Here is a 26,901-nt window from a genome sequence, read left to right as displayed (position 1 = left end):
GATTAAACTATTTTTGAGCTAAGGCTAAGTCTCTTCCAGTAAAATCAGAGAATGAAGTTTCGTGTGTCGATATTTTGTGCACGTTGGGGAAAAAACATCTCACAGCGAAAAATAGAACGGGTGCGCAGAGAGACCAAGGTATATCGGCACTGAAATGGGACTTATTCATGGCTATATTTAAGGCGATTTACGCAAGGTGTTTGTGTCTATAAATGACGAAACCGATGCTGTGCGCGTGACGGAGCGACATTAGCTCATCTGTCTCTAAATAGCCAACTGCCAGCTGGTCCTCCAAGTAACATTATTCGCGATCTATTCCCAGAGCGTACGAAACAGAATTCATTGAAGTGCATCGCAACCGTATTTCACAGACCAGTACCGACGTAATGTCATAGCAAGTGCTATATGGTGTATAAATTTCGTCGTGTCAATACAACAAAGGCTTTCACGACCGCTATTTTAACTCTCGTCAGGACTTCAGAGTTCAGAGGTTACATTCGTTGCGCGTATCTATTCAGTAACGTTTCGTTGCAAGGGACGTATTCAGAGATGAAACACTGGCAACGGTGTGGAAAGCTCAAGGACCTTGGAATTTATAACAGCATTATGCCTTGTATAGAGGGCATCACAAATCGTTACGTGGTTCCAAATGCATGCTATTATCTCTGGTGGGTGACATCATTCTCGATTAGAGCTCGTAACGACCCTATAAATTCGTAACTAACTGTGCTTTGTACGCAGTTGCCAGTGTTTTATCTCTGGAGACGTGTACCGTAGAAAGAGACGAAACACTGAACAGTTTCATGTCTCAACCACACGAGCTCACAGCGCGGATGTTCTGGCAGAAATAAGTATTGTCGCTTGATGGGACACCACCTGTCGGTGTTCTTGTGACGGGAGCAAAACATTCCCGTACGCGTCTTTCATTCAGACTTGACGAATCGACGAACGGCCATCCATATTCATGTTTTCCGCCATTTTTCGAAACCGCTTAAAGCTATTGCCAATACAACTCCTTTCAGAAGGATACGGCCGATTGCCTTCCCGATACCTAGATTGTCCTCGATCCCAAAAGAGATCTCCGTGTCTTCGCACTTACATTTCACCCTCTCTTCACCGTACCACGGCAACAGCGATAAATGAGATACAATCAAGCAGTGTGCATTTGTGTCCCTGTGATTCCCCGTCTTTAAGCAATTACTTCGAAAAAAAATTACAATAGCCAAGATCGCACAAATTAGTCTGTTATTAACAAACGGTTTCGACAGTTGTATCTGTTATCTTCTGGTCTCCAAAAAGTTTTTGTTACAAAACGTGTTCCATTGTCAGTTCCTCATGCAATGTTGTCCTTACAGGGATAAAAATGCAGCACATTACACACACACACACACACACACACACACACACACACACACACACACACACACGTGCCCGAGGGACGACTCGAACCTCTGGCGGGACCAGCCGTACAGTCCATGACTGCAGCGCCTTAGACCGCTCGGCGTGACGTGTTAATAACTCACACTGGATCACGTTTTATAACTTTTTTTACCGGAAGAAGAAACCAGTTGTCAACAATTAAGACTGATTTATACGATCTTGCCTATTGAAAGCGTTTTTCCCAAGTAAAACACAGATATATCACTCTGCAAAATTTAGTCATTTAGCAATTACTACATGTTTACTCTGATTACGCGTTCCTAATCTTCCATGATTTACTGTCATCGTAGTCTTGAGTATAATACTATACGAAATGCCAGAATCTGTATTTTTGTTTTTCGTACGGTGGATACATAAGTGTAGAAATTTGAAATACTACCTCAAAAAGATAATTTGAGTTCAAATTAAACAAAGATATAAATAGGTATATTATCATAGCAGCGGGCAAGACACTATGCTGTGGTTTTCTGTTGGCCCCTTTTATTCATCCGTGAACCACTTTGACAAGGATAGCGGACATGCAGTAATGTTTAAGTTGAACAAAAATAATAAAGTATATGTACAGGCATTTTACATACTTCAAAGTGTAGTTCGGAAAGGTAGGAACTATGCTTTTACCTGAAATAATTTAAGAAAACTACAGAAAAACATACTGAAAGTGGCTGGATGGGGATCAGAACCTCAATTCTACCACAAAGGCGTCCCCTCTGTCGTTCTGTCGGTCGCGATGTAAAGAAAGCACTCCGTCTTCAGGCCACAAGTGGCCCATCGGGACCATCTGACCGCCGTGTCATCCTCAGATGAGGATGCGGATAGGAGGAGCGTGTGGTCAGCACACCGCTCTGCAGGTCGTTATGATGGTTTTCTTTGACCGGAGCCGCTACTATTCGGTCGAGTGGCTCCTCAATTGGCATCACGAGGCTGAGTGCACCCCGAAAAATGGCAACAGCACATGGCGGCCCGGATGGTCACCCACCCAAATGCCGACCACGCCCAACAGCGCTTAACTTCGGTGATCTGACGGGAACCGGTGTATCCACTGCGGCAAGGCCGTAGTTGCGACATCGTGGCAGCGAAATTCACAGTGATCGACGAGGCCTTTTGTCTCTTTAATAATGTTACGGATCATGTCAATGATACCTGACTGCCCCGACAGTACGAAGGTTACATAGGTTTGGTAGATGTGTTCGAACAGGCTAGATATGTTCGAATAGAGGTCTTGGAGATGGTAATCATAGAACGAAATTAGCTTTTGTGTAAAACTGTGGCACTAAACTGAAATGAAGAAGTGAACTTTACACTTGCTCGCCTGACCGACGGAGTCGGCGTCGTTGTGTACAGCTCCTTCTGCATGGAACAAACATCAGCATTTTTCAGTGTAACGTGCTATGCCGTCCTTCAAGACGATAGATAGGCATCTGAAATTGGGCGTCGTTAAGGAGGCCCCAGAGAGGAGTTCAGTGTTTCGGGGCGTGTCAACAACCGTGAAATGAGCCGATACGGGGCGGCGGGGCATCGATAACTCGCTTTGGCCGCCCCTCTGGTACCCACCGGCCCGGTCCCATCGAGTGCTATCGGCGCTCCGTCCGTCGTCGCATGTGATTAGCCGCGCGCCCGCTATCGGCGTCCCAGAGATCCCATCAGGAGAGCAGAGGAGGGCGGCGCCGTGCCCTAGCGAGGCTCTGAAGGGCCGGCAGGCGGCGTCTGGAGCGCCGTTGTATTTACAGGCTGCTTCCCGTAACTGACCGAGCGACACTGTGCGCCGGGAGGGACGGTAGGGGAGGGGCGAGATACTCGCCCGGCTGTCGCGAGGTAGGTTCCTCCTACTGTCCGTAAACTGCAGTCGTATTAAGGCATCTGATGTCTAACATCCAAAGCTACGAACTTGTCGCAGGCAGCTGCCATAACTACCTGCGGCGATGGAGAATCGCTCTCTATTTTCTACAAAAGTCACACAAAAAATCTGAAATTTAAATTTGCTGTAAGTCTATATAGTGTTTCTAATCACGACAAAAAGCTGTTCAAAATTTTAACTAGCGCCAAGATGTAGATAAATTTTACCGTTCGGGGAATAACTTCAGGATTATCACGTCATAATGCTTGACGCATCTCAACCCACTGAGCATGCTGGATTCCTTAGGAGGTTCAGCGCGCTCCGGGAAGTGATAAGCAAAGCAGACAAATACCGGGTGCCTCGATGTATAGATTTTCTAGTTTCTGAAATGGTCTTTCATTCAGGTAGCGATACTGCTGTAGTGAGTCTTAGCTGAGCAAATGATGGAGGTGGACAGTATTAAAACCCTGTACCATACACACTCCCTCGTGAGAGTACTCTGGCGTTTCGGCAGATCTTTGAAATGTTCTCCACGCCAGCACGGACGGATCTTCTCCACGCCAGCGGTTCTTACTGTCATCAAGGAATGCAGATCTGATGATGATCTGAAACTTCCCGGCAGATTAAATATGCGTGTCGGACCGAATCTCGAACTCGGGACCTTTACCTTTCGCTGGCTAGTGCTCTACCGGCTGAGTTATCCAAGCACGAGTCACGTCCCGTCCTCACAGCTGTAATTCTGCCAGTACTTCGTCTCCTACCTTTCAGACTTCACAGAAGTTCCCCTGCCAACCTTTCCGAACTCTCAGGAGACTATGTTCTCTTTGTCAGCGCACCTGCAATTGCTATAGCAGTTTAACGATGTGTTCGGTAGTTAAATTTTTAACACGAATTGCATGGTTACTGCTACTTGAGTGGAAAGAGAACATACGTATATAAGTGATGATGTGTCGTTGTTGGCTGCCGTCAAAACTCCCATGCTTAACTATTGACTGCAAGTATTTCGAATTCTCCTTTCGGGCTCTGCAGCTAATTACCTAAATTACGAGTAGTCTTCAAAGAGATGTTACGAGATTGATCATTAAGTACACACGGCAGCCCATATGTTTCTTAAGCTAACCTTACAGATCGAAAAAAAGAATTTTGAGCATCAGCGGCGTGACAATGGCGCAGTCACATATTGACTTGCCATTTATTGTGTTAATAAAGTTTTTTTATTATTTCAGTTGGTATCTACTAAACACAGAGATTAATCGTAGTGCCGCTACACCATAAACTATTGGAGCTGAACGTGACTTTCAACCGTGAATTTTGCCAGCCAAATACGGTCGGACTTCAGGGCGATATGGTATAGGATTAATGTTTATACAACGCAGATTTCCAGATTAAGGTTGATCTAAGGTCATTTTCTGTCTTGAGCTAAGGTTAAATGCTTTATATAGTCGGCCATTATATCGCATTTAAACTGCGTTCGAAAGTAACTGGGTTTTGCTTATCACACTCATATGAGATAGAAACAGAGAATACTTAGTGCACAAGGCAAACCAGTGGTTTCCTAATTTCTCAACAGTCAGTAGTTTACCTCTTCAGTCGTGAAAACCCTTTTTGCACACGTCTTGTAACGACCATTATCACTACATAAAGATTCCTCTGTACATTGCGTGTTACGAAACGTCGTATAGGTCAGTGTTACGTATGTCCATTGTAGTTCAGAGACAGTATACTAGCTATTTAATTCACAGCTACAATTATGTGACTAACAAGCCTGATGCACCCCGTGTCTCGGAAACTCGATGTGATAACGTCAGTTCCGTCGGTAACTGTTAGTGTCAATGGTGTTGAGAAACAGCTGAAATCGTTAAAATTGAACAAAGCTCCAGGCCTCGATGAAAGCCCTGTCGAATTCTGCACTACGATCTTTCATAGTTCCTTCTAACAAAAAACCGTGCCTAGTTCTTGGAAAAAGGCACAGGTCACACATGTGTGCAAGAAGGGTAGTAGAAGTGCTCCACAAAACTACCCTCCAATATCTTTGACATCAATATGTTGTAGGATCTTGGAATATATTGTGAACTCAAACATAATGAGGTATCTTGAACAGAATAACCTCCTCAACATCAACCGGCACGGAATTCCAGAACATTGATCATGTGAAACCCAACTCGCACTTTCCTCACATGACATACTGAAAGGTTTGGATCAAGGCAAACATGTAGATGTAGTGTTTCTTCATTTCCGGAAAGCATTTGACTCAGAACCCCACGTACGCTTATTGCCAAAAGTACGATCATATGGGGGTATCAAGTGAAATTTGACACGACTGAAAACATTTTGGTAGGGAGGACTCAGCATGTTATCTTGGATGGAGAGTCATCGTCAGATGTAGAATTAACTTCAGGTGTGTCCCAGGGAAGTGTGTTGGGGCCCTTGCTGTTCATATTGTATATTAATGACCTTGCAGACAATATTAATTATTTTTTCAGATGTCGCAGTTATTTATAATGAAGTACTATCTGAGAGGGGTTGCATAAATATTCAGTCAGATCTTAATCAGATTTCAATATGGTTCAGAAATTGGCAGCCTGCTCTAAATTTTCGGAAATGTAAAATTTTGCACTTCACAAAATGAAAAAACATATTATCCTATGACTATAATATCAGTGAGCTACTGTTGGAATCGGCCAAATCATACAAATTCCTGGGTGTAACGCTTTGTAGGGATGTGAAATAGAACGATCACATAGTTCAGTCATGGGTAAAGCAGGCGCTAGACTTTGGTTTATTGGTAGAATACTGGGGAAGTGCAATCAGTCCAAAAAGAGATTGTTAACAAACCACTCGTGCAACCCATCCTAGAATACTGCTAAAGTGTGTGGAACCCGTATCAGATAGGACTAACTGGGGATATTGAACGTATTTAGAGAAGGGAAGGAGTAATCACAGTTTTGTTTAATCCGTGGGAGAGTGTCACAGAAATGCTGAAGGAACTGAACTGGCGGACTCTTGAAGACAGACGTGAACCACCCCGAGAAAGTCTATTAACAAAGTTTCAAGAACCGATTTTTAAGTGACTTTAGTAGGATGTACTACAGCCCCCTAGGTATCACTCACGCAAGGATTGTGAGGATAACAATCATTCTTCCCGCCCCCCCCCCCCCCCATACGTGAATGGAACAGCAGGAAACCCTAATAACTGGTACACTGGGAAGCGCCCTCTGCCATGCACCTCACAGTGGTTTGCATAGTATAGATGTAGTTTAATATTTCTGCGGTGACTAAAATTTAGAGTTGTTTCGTTAATGTTGCAAGTTAGCCTTACCACCCCGCTAGGGATATTTTCATTAAAGCTGTCCTTGCGTTACTGTAGAAAGTGTACACACATTTCATTTACTTCTACTTCTGTACTCCGAAAGCCAAATCATAGTGTGTGGCGGAGAGTACTTCTGGTACCAGTCTCCTTGCAACCCCCCCCCCCCCCCTCACCCCGTCATCTCTATTCACAGCTCCATTCTTGGCTGACACACGGAAAGAATGTCTGTCGGTAAACCTCCGTATTAACTCCAATTTTTCAGATTTTTCTCGTTATAATCACATAGTGAGACGTATGAGGAGGAAGTAAAGTGTTGCCTAACTCTTCCCGGAATGAACTGTCCGTGCATTTCAATATTAAACATCTCCGTAATGCAAAACGCCTCTCTTGTACCATCTGCTATTGAACTTTGAAGAGCATCTCCGTAACACTCTCGCGCCGTCTATATGATCCCTTAAAGAAAAGTGCCGCTCTTTTCACGATCTTCTCCATCAATTAATTCAATCACTGAAGTGTCTCAGACATGATAAATACTCAATAATCGGTGTTACATTTGTTTCGTAAGCCACTTGTCTCGGGGATGAACTACATTTCGTTAAAAACTCTCCCAATGAATTTGTCTGCCATCTGCTTTTCCTATGATTAATTTTATGTGGTCATTCCACTTTAAGGGCGCTCTGGTTTGTTACTCTTACTTGTTTACGGTAGTTACTGCTTCCAGTGATCTGTTGCTAGTACTGTAATCGTACAATAGTGCATATGTCCGCCAATTCATGCACACTACGTTACGTTTATTTACCTTCTGGGTGAACTGCCCATCATCAATCCTTTATTCATCTTCCTGTGATGCGCTGCAGTCCTCTGACGTTGCTACCAACTTATAGACAACCGCATCATTTACGAATACTCTCGTGGAGGTTCAGATGTTATCCCCCACGTAACACTCCCTTGGCGTAGTCCCCAAATTAACATCTGTAAGTTTTGTTCCGTTAATGACGACGTGATGAGTTCTGTCCTCAAGGAAATCCTTAACCCCGTCGTAAATCTGGCTCGATAAGGTCATATTTTATTCACTAAACTACAATGCGATACTGCGTTAAGTGGCTTCCCGCGGTAAAGAAATACAGCACCGACTTCTGCTTTGTCTATGGCGCTCTGAATGTCGTGGACGAACAGAGAGAGATGAATGATAATTAATTGAAACCCTCAACTGCCGACAGGTGTTGTTGACATACCTTGATGGGGACAGCGGAAAATGTGTGCCCCGACTGGGACTCGAACCCGGGATCTCCTGCTTACATGGCAGACGCTCTATCCATCAAAGCGACCGAGGACACAGTTGAATAGCGAGACTGCAGGGACTCACCCTTGCACGCTTCCCGTGAGACCCAAATTCCCAACTGTCCACAATCTACATACGTAACGTTCCTAATAGATACTTTGCCCATCCACTCATTACTCGCGCTCACTGAGGTGACGATTCACGTAAGAGTTCGGGCAACCTGTTCTTTCGAGAACAGTTACTGTATTCATATATAGGGCGAGATGAATTTCTCAAGCTTTCTGTTTGCGGAACACGTGTTGGTTTTTGTAGATTTATGCGTATAAAATTTGTTCCCATAGTAATGATGACTGTTGTTGTGTTAAAGGAAATGTCAGTATTTCAACTGATGCTTAATAAACAAGTGAAACTTTTTTGGATACATTTAAGTGCAGTCTACAAACGCCTGCAACACAGCACGCAAATGAAAAGAAAATTGCTTAGCATCAGAATATTTTCGTTTTGGTGGAAACTGCAGTTCCAGGCAACGTAACAGAGTATGTGCTGCACGCGTACCCTTGAAAAGTGTATAGAAGTTGGAGGCAGCCGGTAGAGCGTATGACCTGCCAGCTTTCCAAGAGGAGCATTAGCGCCTGCCGCGTAACGAGTGGCGCCACCTGGCGGAGCTCAGGGCCCCTCGCTTCTGGGAAACGCAAGCACTTCTTCACTGCAGCGAATACCTGCCGTATAGCAGCGCATACATTAGGAGCAAGGTACTCCGCGGTGCAGCTTTTCCGTTCAGCTTCTACGTGATCGTTACACTGTCCATACGAGTTTTCGAAAATTTTCGGATGAATGGCGCAAAGTTGATGGATCGTACGTTCAGTTCCTCTCCGATATAATCGCAGGAATTTTTGATGGGAAAGTCGTTTTGGTTATGAAATAAACGGGCGAGGGTGAGGGATTTATTCACTAAAGCGGCTGTCTTTTTCGGACGTTCTTAGAGTTGGCGGTTTCAAAATACACTGCCAGAAAAAAATGTACACCCTTTCAGAGGTTTCCATTCCACTCAAAATTTATAGTTGCAACAGCGAATATGGAATACATTAAATGATTACAGTGATCAATAGCGCAAGCGGTTCAGAGGTACTCTGGCATCCAGTCTATCGTACAGACGTGCGAGTATTGTTCTGGGATACGTTACTCCACGCCCGCTCGAACTGTTCACGTAGTCCCGTAAGTGTTGTTGGTTGATGAGTCGCACGAGTAACTTCTCGCCCCGTCATATTCCACACGTGCTCGGTTGGAGACAAGTCCGCAGATCGTGCTGGCCAGGAAATTTCGCAGAGCTGGTTGAGAGTCACGGGCAGTGTGTGGGCAAGCATCGCCCTGTCTGAACAACACACCACCTTCCTATTGCATGAATTGTGTCCGCCGCTCGTGGTCTCGCGGTAGCGTTCTCGCTTCCCGAGCGCGGGGTCCCGGGTTCGATTCCCGGCGGGGTCAGGGATTTTCACCTGCCTCGAGATGACTGGGTGTTTGTGTTGTCCTCATCATTTCATCATCATCCAGGAAAGTGGCGAAATTGGACTGAGCAAATATTAGGTAATTGTATGGGCGCTGATAACCACGCAGTTGAGCGCCCCACAAACCAAACATCATCATCATCATGCATGAATTGCGGGTCAACAACATTTTGTACGTACCGAACGCTGGTTAGCATCCCTTCCAGAAACACCAAATGTGGAAGAGAGTTATAGCTTATCGCCCCGCAGATCATAAGGCCTGAGGCGGGGCCATTGTTTCTTGGACGAATGCAGTCTACGAGACCGCGCTCACCAGGTTTACATTGTACACGCGAACGACCGTCACTTACCTGCTGGCTGATTCTGCTTTCATCGTTGAAGACCACGGCGTGCCATTCCATCTTCCAAGTGTTCCTCTGACGGTATCAATCGAGCCGTGCACATCGGTTCTGTGGCCTGAGTCAAAGACGGGCTAGAGGTGTGCGTGACCATAGTCTCACTGCTAATAACGTGTTCTCACCATTTGGTGTTAGCATCTCTGGACTCACAAGCGCTCTTATCTGTGCTGTGGTAAGTGTACGATCTGCCACTACTGTTCTTACAATACGAAAATCCCGGTGGGCGTCTGTGCTGCGTGGACGTCCAGAACCTCTTCTGCGAGGTTAGAATGTTCACGTGACCACTGATACCAGCATCGTTGCACAGCTGACGCAGCACATCCAGTTTGTGCGGTAACCCTCCGAAAGGACTATCCCGCCATTCGAAAGGACACAGTTTGATCCAAGTTGGCTTTAGGAAGGAAGTGTGTGGCATAGTTGCCTGTCTGCTTGCTTGTTTGCTTCACACGTTTACACCACTCTGAGCCTTGTGGCTGTGAGCATTCCTTGTTAAAGGATAGAAACAGATACCGCTCTGCTAGCAATGGCACTACGCTATTTGTTGGCGGACGACGCTGAAACCGTTACATCTATTATTCCCCAGATGGCCTATGTCGTCATCGGATCAAAACCGATGTAGTCTTTTCAGGTAAACTACGTTTTTCCGGCAGTGTAAATAATTCTGGACTTTTAAAAATGGTTCCTTCAAAAGATTCCCCCGCCCTCCCCCCCCCCCCTCCCTCTCTCTCTCTCTCTCTCTCTCTCTCTCTCTCTCTCTCTCTCTCTCTCTCTCTCTCTCTCTCCTCCCTCCCTCCCTCCCCCTCTCCCCTGTGTGTGTGTGTGTGTGTGTGTGTGTGTGTTTTCCCCTCCGTTACTTTAATTCCCGAATATTGTAACTATGTGTAAGGTTTACCAGCAAGTCAACAACTCGTGGTTAATTGCTGGCTCTTCGTTTCACCTGGTAGGGACGTCCTTGCTGTGGCTAGTCCGTTTGAGCCAGCCGCGGGTGGGATTCCTGTTGTGGCCGGCAGGTGCTGGGGGCTGTTTGCCGGCGCGGACGAGTCCCCAAGGACGGCGGCCGCCGCTCGATTCCGGCCACCGGCGGTCGATAGCAGCGGCCGCTGCCAGGACAGAGCCGGCCCAGCACGAGGGCCGCCCGCCCCCTGATTTGTCTCGCTGCGTCTTCCCCCTCTGACCAGCTTCAGACCTGTCTGTGCCCCAGCTTTCTCCTAGGGGAAAAGCGGGATCGTTGCAACTTCTTCCAATGATGCACAGAAAGGATCATTTATGTTGTAAAAACAAATGCTCTGTCCCGAATATTTCCTCCGGTAATTTGAATTTTACTGCCACTCAAAGCAGTCTTACGTGTTACTCAGTGAGCATAACTACATCAGTATCAGGATGGTATCTCCGCAGTTTGTGGCTGAAATAACGATCTTACCTCAAGGTCACTGATAGACTTCTGGTGTCAGGTTGCACACTTGCCCGCTTGATGCACCCCACTCTCCCCCAGTGGGCGCCCTTGATCAATTCCTGGTGGTTCTTGAGGGGAGAAGGAGTAGGGAGCACCAAGTGTGCAGCCTGACACCAGAAGCCTTTATCAGTGACCTTGAGATAACATGGTTATTTCAGCGCCGGCTGGAGTGGCCATGCGGTTCTAGGTGCTACAGTCTGGAACCGAGCGACCGCTACGGTCGCAGGTTCGAATCCTGCCTCGGCCATGGATGTGTGTGATGTCCTTAGGTTAGTTACGTTTAAGTAGTTCTAACAAGGGAACCTCCCCATCGCACCCACCTTAGGTTTAGTTATAAGTTGGCACAGTGGATAGGCATTGAAAAACTGAACACAGATCAATTGAGAAAACAAGAAGGTTTGTGGAAATATGAAAAAAATAAGCAAAATATACAAACTGAGTAGTCCATGCGCAAGATATGCAACATCAAGGTTAGTGTGAGCTCAGGAGCGCTGTCGTCCCGTGGTTAGCGTGAGCAGCTCTGGAACGAGAGGTCCCTGCTTCAAGTCTTCCCTCGAGTGAAAAGTTTACTTTCTTCATTTTCGCAAAGTTATGATCTGTCCCTTCGTTCATTGACGTCTCTGTTCACGGTAATAAGTTTAGTGTCTGTTTTGCGACCGCACCGCAAAACCGTGCGATTAGTAGACGAAAGGCCGTGCCTCTCCAATGGGAAACGAAAACATTTGATTACAAGGTCATAGGTCAACCGATTCCTCCACAGGAAAACACGTCTGATATATTCTATACGACACTGATGACGGCATGTACGTCACATGACAGGAATATGTTGTCGACCCACCTAACTTGTACACTTGGCGAATGGGTAAAAAGATTCTTCTACCTTGCCCGATTTAGGTTTTTATGTGGATGTTATTGAAGTCGCGAGCTATATTTGCTGGATTCATATTGCCCACGGAATACATCTCACGTATTTAATGCACTCTCGTCCAAAGTAGCGAACAGTCAACTGCCAGCCAGGGAGCCTCGTTAGCAGTAATACTCTCTCTTCTGTGTGCTGTAGTCGACTGACGTCGTGTTTTTAGATGTTTGTTTAGATGTAGCGTCCCCATACTACGGCGCAGTTACCTCGCATCGGCGGACGGGCGGACAGATAATAATTGTCTGAAAATAAAAAATAAAACTTTTCACTCGAGGGAAGACTTGAACAAGGACCTGTCGTTCCACAGCTACTTACACTAACCACGGGACCACGGCGCTCCTGAGTTCACACTATCCTTTGTTGCCTATCCTACACATGGACTACTCAGTTTGTATATTTTGTTTATTTTTTTCATAGTTCCACACAACTTCTTCCCGTTTCCTCAGTTGATCTGTGTTCAGTTTTTCAAGGCCTATCCACTGTGCCAACTTATAACTAAATCTGAGGGGGGGTGCGATGGGGAGGTTCCCTTGTAAGTCTAGGGGACTGATGACCTCACATGTTAAGTCCCATAGTGCTCAGAGCCATTTGAACCTTTTTTTGAACCCTGCGTTAGAAGTAGGATTAAAGTTAGAAACTTGGGGCGAAGTTGACTCATGACGCGCTGAATACCCAGTCTACACTTAGCCACTATTTGAGAATAAGAGCACGTAGCAACTTTCAGCAAACTTCACGCTTAATTTCAGACCTTTTCGTAACTCTTTCTCGCTAACACTTCCACAAAATACTGAAAGGAAAAAGATTTCTTACCTACTACATTTTCGCTATTCATTCGGTACAACTTCAGCATCAGGCATGAAGTTTTAATTCAGTTTATCGTTCCTGCTAACCCCGTTTGCAACATATTTTCACACAGTATCCACACAAATATCGATTAATAAAAATTGTATTAAGAAACAAAATTCAGGAGATATTACGTTATAAAAAATGTCTTAAAACGGTTCTTGAAAGAATGGGGATGAGGGTTATTAGTAGAGTGCTATTTAAAAAAAGACGTGCAGGAGTTCATACCTTCGTAACGAACGAAAATGCAAGCAAGGTATAATTTCGGCTGATGTCCGCCTGGCAACGATTTGCTTGATATATTTTTTATTTCGTTTCTGGATAAAAAGTTACTAGGGTGATACAGATAAATAGGAAACCCAATTTATATATATTCTACTTACGTCTAACGTTACCGAGACTCTCACCCTAAGTTGTGAGGAGCTCAATAAGAGGTGGTAGCTGACTCGATGTGAAGCAGTTTTCAGTTTCAAATTTCATACACTCCCCGTATCAGTTCTTAATTAGTCTTTACCACTTACCCACTTACTTCAGTCGAGCGGAGCAGGAGGCGTGCCTTGCTCTTCGTATACCTTTGGCGTCAGAAGACAGCAACTCGGTTGAGTTCTTTAGATCGTACTTGGTGACATTCACATAATCGCACAGCTCAAATGCGAATTCGTATTCGAAATAGAATTTCAGGGACTGAGTTCGTTAGGACCAATCAGTTAATTGGAAGGTAGCTCTGTGCTGGTTAGTGAGCGCTTGCACAACGGCCAGCGTATCAGTGCGTCTGCTAGGTTGCTCGTATTCAGGATTCTTTTCTGAGTACGGCTTAGTAGGCACATTCGGCTCACACCCAACATATTCTCTCTCTCTCTCTCTCTCTCTCTCTCTCTCTCTCTCTCTCTCTGTCTCCCCCACACGCACGCGCATCAGAAATGGTGGTAGCTGCAGCAAAGCAACCAATAGGTCACGTGGCTACGAGAAGTTTCCACATTTTTGCGCCAGCTTCCCAGGCATAACAGCAGACTCGTTAGATGGTCTCCCAACATAGCGGCGATAATCGCCTCTGAACAAGCCAGGCCGTTTACACTGACGCCAATGGCAGAACTACCATGCTCTGATTTTCTGGTGTGATGCAGAATTGTAAATGAAAAGCAATAGAGGATTTGTACTTCACGATGACAGTGCTGTATCTAAGGTGCATTTAAGACTCGCACTGGCAGTACGTTGTTGGCTTACAGTAATATTCCGTATCATAAATATACACACGTAGTCCATACGTCGATAAATTCATTGGGCTCTGCGTTTTGTTTCTAATGCAACTTAACTAGGCAGTCACCGACCAAGTAGAATACATGGCTGTATTGCTACTTCTAATCAATAGATAACAATTCACTGTTACGAGATACTTGATGTGAGGTATTGAACTGCTAACACTTTTGGGGCACTAATACCAGAACAACAAACTCGTAATCCAATTAAAGTCTGCGTAGTGTGTACTAGCAACAAAAATAATCAATATTAAAGGGCTTTTTCCTTTAAAGTTGAATGTAATACTTGAAACAAAGTTATGTACAAGGACATGAAATCAAAACACTGTATGCTTTCATTATTTCCCCCCCCCCCCCCCCCCGCCTCCTCCCTGTCCTCGCACCACAATTACTTTCAAAGTGCGAAGTAGAACTTAGTCAACCTAATAAACCCAATTTCCACGGTGCATCACCCCAGACGACCGTCACACCTGCAGTTGGTTTGTCAGACTTGTTGTGGAGTATCATGGTTCAATAGCTTGGATTAACACCACAGCACAAACGGACATACGATCGGCAGGCGATCCTAGGAATTTACCAACCGCTAGTCAAGTCCAATCTTACCTGCTAGTCTGTCATCCTTAGCTTTTAATTTGGTTAATCAAATTGCTTACATCGTAGATAGCTATAAAATGTCATCTTAATCCAAATAATATTACGTGTGCAGTCCTAGACCAAGAACAAAAGGGCTATGAGTAATGTTTCAACTGTTCTTAGGCATTAATGAGTTCATTACGAAAAAGGATACAAAAATAATCATTAAGACTCCATAAAGTAACAAAGACTATATATAAATGCAACAGAACCTATGGAGCGGAAAATGCTCCGGTTCTGGTTGAGATTTGTGGTCGTTTCCCCTACCCGTATCTATCTGTCTACATCTACACCTACCTAATGGTTTGTGGCGGAGGGTACTTTTTGCTGCACTGAGCCCTCCAACCCTGTTCGTCGTGAATAGCGCTTGGGAAGAATGATTATTGGCTCTTATTTCTCGAATTTTCTCCTCAGTCATTACGCAAAACGTATGTAGGGGGAAATAATATGTTGTCCGATTCTTCCCGCAAAGTTCTCTCGAAATATGAGTACTAAATCTCTCTGTGATGCACAACGCCTCTCTTGTAACATCTGCCGGTGGATTCGTTAAACATCTCCGTAACTCTCTCGTGCCGACTAAACGATCCCGTGACGAAACGCGCCGCTCTTCGTTAGATCTGATCTCTCTCTCTCTCTCTCTCTCTCTCTCTCTCTCTCTCTCTCTCTCTCTCTCTCTGCTATCAGTCCTACCTGGTAGGGATCCCAGATAGATGAACAGCACTCAACAATGGGTTCAACAAGAGCCTTATTATTCAATTGTGCGTAGAGGAGTTACTTTTCCTTAAGATTCTTCCTGTGGATCTGAGTCTGCCATCTACGTTTCCCACTGTTCATTTTATATGGTCAATACGCGTAAGGTCGCTCCGTATAGTTACTCCTAGATATTTTACGGTAGGTACTGTTTCCAGCCGTTTTTCATCAATAGTGTAGCTGTACAGTACTGTATTTCTTTTCCTATGTAAGCGCAATATGTTACATTTATTTACATTCAGGCTAAATGCCAGAGCTTGCACCATTCACGAATTCTCTGGAGGTTATTCTGCAAATAGTTACTATGTTCTGGCATTGCTACTTTGTTATAGACAACCGCATCATCCGCAAACAACCTTAGAGAGCATCCGACGCTTTCTACTAGATATTATATGTACTGTAAACAGAATGGACCTATCATACTTCCTTGGGATACATTGGAAATTACCTTTACATCTGTCGATTTTGTTCCATTAAGAGCGACGTGTTGAGTTCTGTCTGCAAGGAAGTCTTGAATCCACTGGCAAATCTGCTCCGATACTGGATAAGCTCTTTTTACCACAAAACGGCGGTGCGGTTCGGTATCAAGTGCCTCCCTGAAGTCAAGGAACAGGGCATCAACCTGAGCGCTGTGTCCACGGCACTATGCATCTCATGGAGGAACAGAGCGAGGTGAGTTTCATAGGATCTCTGTTTGCGGAATCCGTGTTGTCTTTTAAAGAGATTTTCCTTCTCTAGGAAAGGCGAATACCAGGATATATATCCCACCACTCTAAAGAAATGAGAGAAGTATGGAACAAGCAGAGAAATAAGACTCCCGTCAGGACTCCATTAGAGACAAAACACGAACTAAGGAAGAAAGGAAAAAAGTGTGATACATCTTTGAAGCATTGCCCGACTTACTTGAACTATAGTGTAGGTTACGTCTTGACGATCAGTATGACAGATACAATGAAGGCGACTCGCTTTTTAACCTTGACTATTTTCAGCAGACCGACTCGTTGTGGTGAGTTGGGGAGAGGACACTTTTTTGCTTGTTTTACCACAGGGAGGGATCCTGCCCAGATGTAGACTCCACATTTTACCTCGCTATAGTTCAAATATGTTTTCTGTCCCTTTCGCCCATACACACTGAATGCAGTTTGCTTTTTATGGCAACCTCTCCTTGTGTCGAGGAGGAAGAGGGAGGGATTAGTGTTTAACGTCCCGTCGACAGCGAGATCATGAGAGACGGAGCACAAGCTCGGATTAGGGAAGGATAAGGAAGGAAATCGGCTGCGCCCTTTGAAAAGAACCATCCCGGCATTTGTCTGAAACGATTTAGGGAAACCACGAAAAACCTAAATCAGGATGGCTGGAGAGGAATTTGAACCATCATCCATCTACACACACTCTTATTCTAGGAGAACCTTTGGCTGCACATTTCCTCCCGCCGCTTTATCGTCACCAGCGCTTTCTCTGTATCACAGTTTGTTCTCTGCATGTCTGTTCTTGTAACAGCGTCCCAGGTCTCGACTGCTCATTTTATGTGCAAAACTCTTCTGTTGACTCGTTGATTATGACAAAGAGGCTAAACACTGTGATGACACACATTTTGTGTAAATCACCTACGCCGCAAAATTTGTTACTGGAGCAAAGATATTACCCGCTTTTATTTGCAGATTTCGAGCTGTTGTTGCATGAGTAGTACAGGGTGGTCTAAAAGTCCGGAAACACCCTGATAAAATCCAAATGGAGTAGCAAACCAGGAAACAGAGTCCCTACACACGAGGAACGGGAAGGGGGAAACTTTATAGGCTATGCCACCAACTTGGCGGCCATCTTGAAAGCCACCATCTTTGATTCAACTCCAAAATTTCAAATGGAAATGTGGTCATGTGACATATCAGACAGGTTGAGAATTTCTCCAGAAAAACAATTCCGTTGTTATTTTGAACATAGTTTTATTCGTTCTCGGGTTATAGCTAATTACTTGCGGCCGCAGTGGGGCGCTCGGCAGCACGTGTGTTATGTGCCGAAGAGACATTACGCCGATGTTACACAGTCGCGAGAGGCTACCAACAGTCATAGGAATGGCTAGATATGTTGTCCATTATGTTGGATTGTTAATGCTGTCCTCCGAACCCAGTCCTGATGAACTTTGACCAACACATCTGGCTGAATGTGACCACATGCAGCAACAATGCGCTGCTGTAGATGATGCAAATCCCGTATTTTCACAGAATAAACCAGTGCTTTGCCATGACCCCAAAGCTAAAAATCCAAGAGAGTCAAATCTGGTAAACGTGGTGGCCACAGCACCGCTACGATCCACTTTTGAGAGCACTGCACATCCAGGTATGCTCGCACATTGTGCCCTTAATGTGGTGGGGCTCCATCATGCTGGAAGAATTGCGGATATGTTACGTCCTCCGTTAACAGCGAGGGAAACACTTCTTCATCCAATAACCTCAGATAACCGTTGGCTATTAACGTACCATCAATAAAAAAAGGTCCAACGACTTTGGTACCCCACACACTACACCAGACCATCACATTTTGTGAGTCTACCGTTTTGGAAGCATCAATCCAGTGCAGAGTTGTGTCGGACCAGTATCTGTGATTCTGCTTGTTCACTTCACCGTTGATAAAGAAATTCGCTTCATCACTGAACAGCACGTGATAGGGGAAACGTGGGTTTATCTGCAGCTGCTGTGTCACCCATTCTGCGAACTGTACCTGACGGTCTTGGTCATCCTCGTTCAGGTGTTGGAGCAGCTGAATTTTGTACGGGTGCCATTTGTGCTGCGATAAAATTCGAAGTATGGAGGTACGGCTAACCCCACATTATTGTGACAGGCGACGAGTACTCCGTTGCGGACTCTTGCTAAATGATGCTAACACGCTCACTGTTGCTGCTTCATCGGTGGCGGATTTTGGTCTTCCAGCCTTGGGTTTATCTGCAACAGAACCTGTTGCTCGCAATTTGGCCAAAAGCTTGGCAACTGCGCTGTGAGTGATGGGCTGTCTGGTTGGGTGACGACTGTTGAAATCCTCAGCAATGATCCGTGTGATTCTTTCTCCTGAAACCAAGATGATTTCAATGCGTTCTTCATGTGTTAAGGACATTTTGTAACCTGTAAATAAGGAAACAATGATTAAAACATTAGCATGAGTAAATGATACCTAATAGTTAAACATATGTAACATATCAGGCATGGGATAGTCACTTTGCAGCATTTCAGACTCCATTTTATGACTTCTCAGTACGTAATACTCAAGCTGCCGAGTGTCCCACTGCTGCCGCAAGTAATTGGCTATAACCCGAGAACGGATAAAGCTATGTTTAAATTAATAACGGCATTGTTTTTCTGGTGAAATTCTCTATCTGTTTGATACATCACATGACCACATTTCCATTTGAAATTTTGGAGTTGAATCAAAGATGGTGGCTTTCAGGATGGCCGCCATGTTGGTGGCATAGCCTATAAAGTTTCCCCCTTCCCGTTACTCGTGTGTAGGGACTCTGTTTCCTTGTTTGCTACTCCATTTGGATTTTATCAGGGTGTTTCCGGACTTTTGGGCCACCCTGTATAATGAGGGATTAACTAGAAGATGTGAACATGATACCTTAACTGGAAAAGACTATCAAAGTCGTCGCAATAGACTTCCAAAGTTAATCTCTCCAAAATACAGATTATTGCTCTTAGTAAAGATGTTGTGTGTCAGAAGCTTTCCTAAGTATTGGTTCACAATAAACAAAGTCTGAATAGGTATTTAAGCAGAACGATGAGCAGTGTTCCGACTTCAGCAGGTATCTGCTACGGAGCATCCTTTTAACAAAATAACCGTGCTGAATTGGTTGCCCTTGTCAGTAAACTGTCCACGCGACGAGCGCTGGTTCACGGCACATCGGTGCGAATCACGCGCGCTGCATCGCTGATGGTGGCAAGCGCGAGCCGCGCTCGTGCAGATAGAATGCGGCGATCGTGACCGGAGTGGGGCGGGCGTGAAACGAGCTTGCACGCCTGCAAACCGGACGCCAAGGTCGCCGCAAAGTCGCCTCCCAGCGGCCAGCCCGAGCGTCCAGAGTTGTGCTCAGCCCACGCTCACCGAAAGCACTGGGGTTCCCAGTCAGCGGCCGGCTGGCTCTCCCTCTCAGGAGGCGATGTTCCGTAGATGCTAAGCATTCTTGAAGGACGGCATGCCAGCTGCTTGACGCAACGCAACATACAGAAATAGCAGCGCCTGCCAGTATGCGCTGGCGTTTACGGTAGTGTACAGTTCCAGCAAGCGCAGCATGTGCGTTGTGACGAGAGCTGAACTGTGCCGTGTTCTGCTTCGCAGAGAAACGGTTCCAGCTTCTCGGCTAGTAGTGGAAAGATAACTGCAGTGGAGTATTACGTAATTAGGCTAATCGCCTGCCTCTTTTAACACAGGAATATAAAATAACCTATAGTGAAACGGTTCCAGCTTCTCGGCTAGTAATGGAAAGATAACTGCAGTGGAGTATTACGTAATTAGGCTAATCGCCTGCCTCTTTTAACACAGGAATATAAAATAACCTATAGTGAAGATCGCTCAAACATACTGCTCAAACTGAAAAAATGTCATTCTAAAGTAAACAATAAAAAGTTTCATTCCAAAATAATTACATCGAGGTACTTCTTGGCAATGTCTGCACCAACACTGTATAATGTTTCGCCTTCTGAGACAGAAAGTTACATCTTTCACTGCAACGTTTTCTGCTTCTTAGTAGTTATTTTCACTGTATTCAAAGTCGGAACCAGCATTGCTTCACACCAGCTTCTGCTGTGAGCACATGTGTATTCGCAAGATGCAATTGCTGGCACGCGCTATTGTGCGTACTGGAGATATAGGTCTCATAATGAATAAGAAAATGCAGGTAAGCTACTATGAACAGCATAGTGAACGCATTATCGTAGCGAAGATAGTACACGCTGAAATAGCTAAAGTTCATAAAACATCTAGTTTCACAAATTAAGGTACTAAAAGGAAGTAAGATGAAATAAAAAAAAAGATTCAAATGCTTACGGGAGACGAAAATTTGTGATGGTGGTCCACAGTTCTATAGTAGGAAAAGAAGGTAAAATAGCAGGAGAACATAACGCGTAAGAAAGGAATAACAGAGGAAGCTGCCTGGTAGAATTTTGCACGTGTCATGATTTAATCATGGCTAACACATGGTTCAAGAATCATGTAAGGAGTTTGCACTTATGGAAGAGACGTGGGCGGAAACCAAGGGTATTTTTCTCATGGTAACCTCCTCCTTGGCAGTCCCCTCCCGGAGATCCGAATGGGGGACTATTCCGGAATCTTTTGCCAATGGAGAGATCATCATGACACCCCCTCAATTACAGGGCACATGTCCTGTGGATGCACGTTATGTGTCTTTAATGCAGTGGTTTCCATTGCCTTCTGCATCCTCATGCCGTTGATGATCACTGATTCTTCCGCCTTTAGGTGCAGTTTCCCACCCCTAGGACAAGAGTGCCCTGAACCTCTGTCCGCCCCTCCGCCCTGTTTGATAAGGCCGTTGGCAGAACGAGGGGTGACATCTTATGCCGGAAGTCTTCGGCCGCCAATACTGATTATTAATCAAAAGTTAAGCAGCGGCTGGATTCGAACCCGGAATAGAAGACGTTTTGATTATGAATCAAAGACGCTACCCCTTCACCACAGGAAATAGATATGTAAAATATAGGAAAGTTTAAGAGAACTTCAGAGAAAAGAGAAGCACCTGAATGAATATAAAGAGGTCAGTGATAAGCAAAGAAGGGAAAGCTGAAAGGTTGAAGGAATGTCTGAAGGGTTATACAAACGAAAATTGACTTCATGTTATAGAAAGGGAAGTAAATAAAGATGAGATGGGTCTGAATTTGACAAGAATAAGATACAGGGAGCGAAAGGTTATTCACAGCTTGTACAGAAACCACATGGCAGTTTTAAGAGTCTAAGGGCATAAACGGAAGCAGTAGTTGAAAAGCGAATGAGATAGGATTGTATCCTACTCCGATGTTACACAATCTGTAGACTGAGCAAGCAGTATAGGAAATTTCGAAATGGTATTAATGTTCAGAGAGAAGAAAGAACTTTGAGGTCAGCTGATGACAATGTAGTTCTGCCAGACAGCAAATGACTAGGAAGAGGACTTGAGCTGAATGGTAGTGTATTTAAGAGAGATAAAATGAAAAGTCTTGCTATGTGGAAAATTATCTCGTAGCCAAAGTACAGAGGATATAAAATGGAGGATGGTTATAGCATGAATAGCATTTCAAAAACATGAATTTATTAACGTCTAATATAAATCTAAGCGTCAGGAAGCTCCTCTGGAGATATTTGTATGGAATGAAGACTCGTACGAAAGTGAAATGTGAACAATAAGCAGTTCAGAGAAGAAGAGAGTAGAATCTTTTAAATATTAATAAATTAATAATAATTAAATATTAATAAATTAAATAATTATTCTACAGAATAATGCTGAAGATCGCGTGGGTAAGTTGAATAACTAATAAAGAAGTACTGAGTCGAAGTGAGAAATAAATTTATGGTGCAACTTGACTAAAAGAAGGAATAAGTTGATAGAACACATCTTGAGCCATCGAGGAGTCTTCAATGGAAGTGTGAGAGGTACAAGTTGTAGAGGGAGACCAAAGTATGAATATAGTAATCTGGCTGAAATGGATGTGGGTTCCAATAGTTATGCAAAGATAAATAGGCTTGCACAGCATGGAGAGTTGTATCAAACAAGTATTCGGTCTCACGACGACGAAGACGACGACCAAAAATACCTGTCGCTGATGGTGAAACTAGCCAGTGACATTTGAAACTGCCAGAAGTTCTCGCTTACTAGAGAACAGACCTAGCGAGGCACATCTGCCAGGAAGTTTTGTCCATCTTTTTGTATATGGTGAGTTCCTTCCCTCTTTCACAACCGAAACTGAATATGGCCGGCATGTACAGCCTGCAGACAGTGGTGCACAGTGAGCCAGTGCTTTGCGTGCTGGTTTGTCGCGTGCAGGTGAGCCTAGGCCGCTAGAGGCCCTCGTGTGTAAAGCCTATGATACGGCACTTCAAATAGCTCATTTGGAGTAAGCGCGTGACAAGATTCCATCTACACGTACGACTCGAAACCTACTGTACAAAGCACGTCGCGGAGTGCATTTCCTACCTATGTTAGCTGCTTTTTGTTCTAATCCATTTTAGAGCGGAGCGAGGAAAAATGTCTACATGCTTCGGTACATGACACCCTAACGCCTTACCTCATATTCGTCCCTGCCCTAGATGCACGACGAAGGAAACACTTTCGCTATACGTAACATCTCTTCCTTAAAGATTCCCGTTTACCTTCGCTTAAGATTTTTTTCTGTGAGTTTTAATGAGGTGTTAAGATTGTAACAGCACTTCGCTATACCCCTTTCACACTCTGCTGCCATGCTTACTTCAAAAGGATTCCAAACGCTGGAACAGTATTCTAGGATTCATACCACTAACATCCTCAAGCCATTTCCTTCATAGATGCACCACACTTTCTCACAACTCTTCAAACAAATCGGTACATGCTCCTTCCCTCCCAGTAACTGATTTGGCTTGTTTGTTGTTGTGGTTTTCAGTCCTGAGACTGGTTTGATGCGGCTCTCCATGCTACTCTATCCTGTGCAAGCCTCTTCATCTCCCAGTATCTACTGCAGCCTACATGCTTCTGAATCTGCTTAGTGTATTCATCTCTTGGTCTCACTCTACGATTTTTACCCTCCACGCTGCCCTCCAGTACTAAATTTGTGATCCCTTGATGCCTCAAAACATGTCCTACCAACCGATCCCTTCTTCTAGTCAAGTTGTGCCACAAACTCCTCTTCTCCCCAATTCTATTCAATACCTCATTAGTTACTGTTGCACCACATTTCGCTTAGAAGTACGTATTAACTGTCTGATGTTCAGACGAGGTGGCATGTAATAGAGCTGCGCCACTGAACTTGAAGACGGTTACTGTCGTCTTATGTCTCTATTTTTATAGGCATCATTTTGTGTGTAATTATTCAGTCATTTTGCATTTTCTTACCAATATCATCATCATCATCATCATCATACTTTATAACAGCAGCATGACCAACAAGGGTTAGACTTCCTCAAATACGTGCTGCAGTGACGTCAAGAGTGAATTGTCTCGTAGATTATAGTTTTGTAGAAGAATAGTGTCAGCTATTATTATTATTATTATTGACTTTTTTTTCTCAGACTTAAGTCTGGTTAAAAATGGAACATGATGCGGACCTCGGTCAAGCGTGACTTCCTTGTAACTGTATGGTGTATGCTATATTGCATTTAGGAACTTTCGGGTAATTGAACATGTATCAATAATTACAGATTTTTGTAGTTGTATATATATGTTTGGATGTATTGCATTGATGTACTGGTGAATATTGTGAGGTATGACTCCTGTAGTTGATAATATGATTGGTATAATGTCAACTTTATCCTGATGTCACATGTCCTTGACTTCCTCAGCTAGTTGGATGTATTTTTCAATTTTTTCACCTGTTTTCTTCTGTATATTTGTTGTGTTGGGTATGGATATTTCAATTAGTTGTGTTAATTTCTTCTTTTTATTCGTGAGTATGATGTCAGGTTTGTTATGTGGTGTTGTTTTATCTGTTATAATCGTTCTGTTCCAGTATAATTTGTATTCATCGTTCTCCAGTACATTTTGTGGTGTGTACTTGTATGTGGGAACGTGTTGTTTTATTAGTTTATGTTTTATGGCAAGTTGTTGATGTATTATTTTTGCTACATTGTCATGTCTTCTGGGGTATTCTGTATTTGCTAGTATTGTACATCCGCTTGTGATGTGATCTACTGTTTCTATTTGTTGTTTGCAAAGTCTGCATTTATCTGTTGTGGTATTGGGATCTTTAATAATATGCTTGCTGTAATATCTGGTGTTTATTGTTTGATCCTGTATTGCGATCATGAATCCTTCCGTCTCACTGTATATATTGCCTTTTCTTAGCCATGTGTTGGATGCGTCTTGATCGATGTGTGGCTGTGTTAGATGATACGGGTGCATGCCGTGTAGTGTTTTCTTTTTCCAATTTACTTTCTTTGTATCTGTTGATGTTATGTGATCTAAAGGGTTGTAGAAGTGGTTATGAAATTGCAATGGTGTAGCTGATGTATTTATATGAGTGATTGCTTTGTGTATTTTGCTAGTTTCTGCTCGTTCTAGAAAGAATTTTCTTAAATTGTCTACCTGTCCATAATGTAGGTTTTTTATATCTATAAATCCCCTTCCACCTTCCTTTCTGCTTAATGTGAATCTTTCTGTTGCTGAATGTATGTGATGTATTCTATATTTGTGGCATTGTGATCGTGTAAGTGTATTGAGTGCTTCTAGGTCTGTGTCACTCCATTTCACTACTCCAAATGAGTAGGTCAATACTGGTATAGCATAAGTATTTATAGCTTTTGTCTTGTTTCTTGCTGTCAATTCTGTTTTCAGTATTTTTGTTAGTCTTTGTCTATATTTTTCTTTTAGTTCTTCTTTAATATTTGTATTATCTATTCCTATTTTTTGTCTGTATCCTAGGTATTTATAGGCATCTGTTTTTTCCATCGCTTCTATGCAGTCGCTGTGGTTATCCAATATGTAATCTTCTTGTTTAGTGTGTTTGCCCTTGACTATGCTATTTTTCTTACATTTGTCTGTTCCAAAAGCCATATTTATATCATTGCTGAATACTTCTGTTATCTTTAGTAATTGGTTGAGTTGTTGATTTGTTGCTGCCAGTAGTTTTAGATCATCCATGTATAGCAAATGTGTGATTTTGTGTGGGTATGTTCCAGTAATGTTGTATCCATAATTTGTATTATTTAGCATGTTGGATAGTGGGTTCAGAGCAAGACAGAACCAGAAAGGACTTAATGAGTCTCCTTGGTATATTCCACGCTTAATCTGTATTGGCTGTGATGTGATGTTATCTGAATTTGTTTGGATATTAAGTGTGGTTTTCCAGTTTTTCATTACTGTGTTTAGAAACTGTATCAATTTAGGATCTACTTTGTATATTTCCAATACTGTAGTAACCATGAGTGGGGTACACTATCAAAGGCTTTTTGGTAATCAATGTATGCGTAGTGTAGGGACCTTTGTTTAGTTTTAGCTTGATATGTCACCTCTGTATCAATTATCAGTTGCTCTTTACATCCTCGTGCTCCTTTGCAGCAGCCTTTTTGTTCTTCATTTATAATTTTGTTCTGTGTTGTATGTGTCATTAATTTCTGTGTGATGACTGAAGTTAATATTTTGTATATTGTTGGTAGGCATGTTATGGGGCGATATTTAGCTGGGTTTGCTGTGTCTGCTTGATCTTTAGGTTTCAGATAGGTTATTCCATGTGCAAGTGTATCAGGGAATGTGTATGGGTCTGCAATGTAACTGTTAAATAACTTAGTTAGATGTGAATGTGTTGAGGTGAACTTCTTTAGCCAGTAATTTGCTATTTTATCATTTCCAGGGGCTTTCCAATTGTGTGTAGAATTAATTGCTCGGGTGACTTCATGTTGCAAAATTATCACTTCAGGCATTTGTGGTATCATCTTGTATGTGTCTGTTTCTGCTTGTATCCACCGTGCATGCCTGTTATGTTGTACCGGGTTTGACCATATGCTGCTCCAGAAGTGTTCCATGTCTGTTATGTTTGGTGGATTGTCTATTTTAATGTGTGTGTTATCCATTGTTTGGTAAAATCTCTTTTGGTTTGTGTTGAATGTTTGGTTTTGTTTCCTTCTATTTTCACTTTTTTTGTATCTTCTAAGTCGTTTGGCCAATGCTTGCAATTTCTGCTTTTTTTCATCTAATTGCTCTATTGCTTCTTGTTGTGAGATTTTACCTAACCTTTTTCGTTTTTTGTCTGATATTTCATTTCTTATAAATTGTGTTAGCTGTCCGATGTCTTTTCTCAGTTTTTCTATTCTGATCTGTAACCTGTGTTGCCATGCTGGTTTTGTGGGTTTCTTCTGTGTGTTGGTTTGTTCTGATCTCTGCCTAGTGTGTATATTTAGTGTAGTGAGTGCTCCTATATAAACCAGTAGTTGTAACTCTTCCATAGTTGTGTTTTCATTTATTTTGTTGTGTATGATTGTGTTGATAGTTTTTATTGTTGTTTCGACTTGTGGGTTATTTGGCGGTCTATGCAAGAATGGTCTAATGTCTGTATTTGTGTCTTTGTATTCTATATATGTCAGCTGAAATTTCTCTTCTATATCTAACATGTGTCTC

The 26,901-nt window shown here is 43.4% G+C and overlaps 1 protein-coding gene and 1 pseudogene across 1 annotated transcript in view; one reads left to right on the top strand and one right to left on the bottom strand.

Moving 5' to 3' along the window:
* The window catches only part of LOC126184647 (uncharacterized), an 880,966-nt gene that overhangs the window by 681,480 nt on the left and 172,585 nt on the right, over positions 1–26,901 (top strand). The window lies entirely within an intron of this gene.
* On the bottom strand, positions 2,381–2,498 carry LOC126095265 (5S ribosomal RNA; annotated as a pseudogene).

This window comes from Schistocerca cancellata, chromosome 1 (assembly GCF_023864275.1).
Source record: "Schistocerca cancellata isolate TAMUIC-IGC-003103 chromosome 1, iqSchCanc2.1, whole genome shotgun sequence".
Taxonomy (NCBI): Eukaryota; Metazoa; Arthropoda; class Insecta; order Orthoptera; family Acrididae; genus Schistocerca; species Schistocerca cancellata.
Note: the sequence above shows the minus strand (reverse complement) of the source record. Positions and strands in the feature narration are given on the sequence as shown.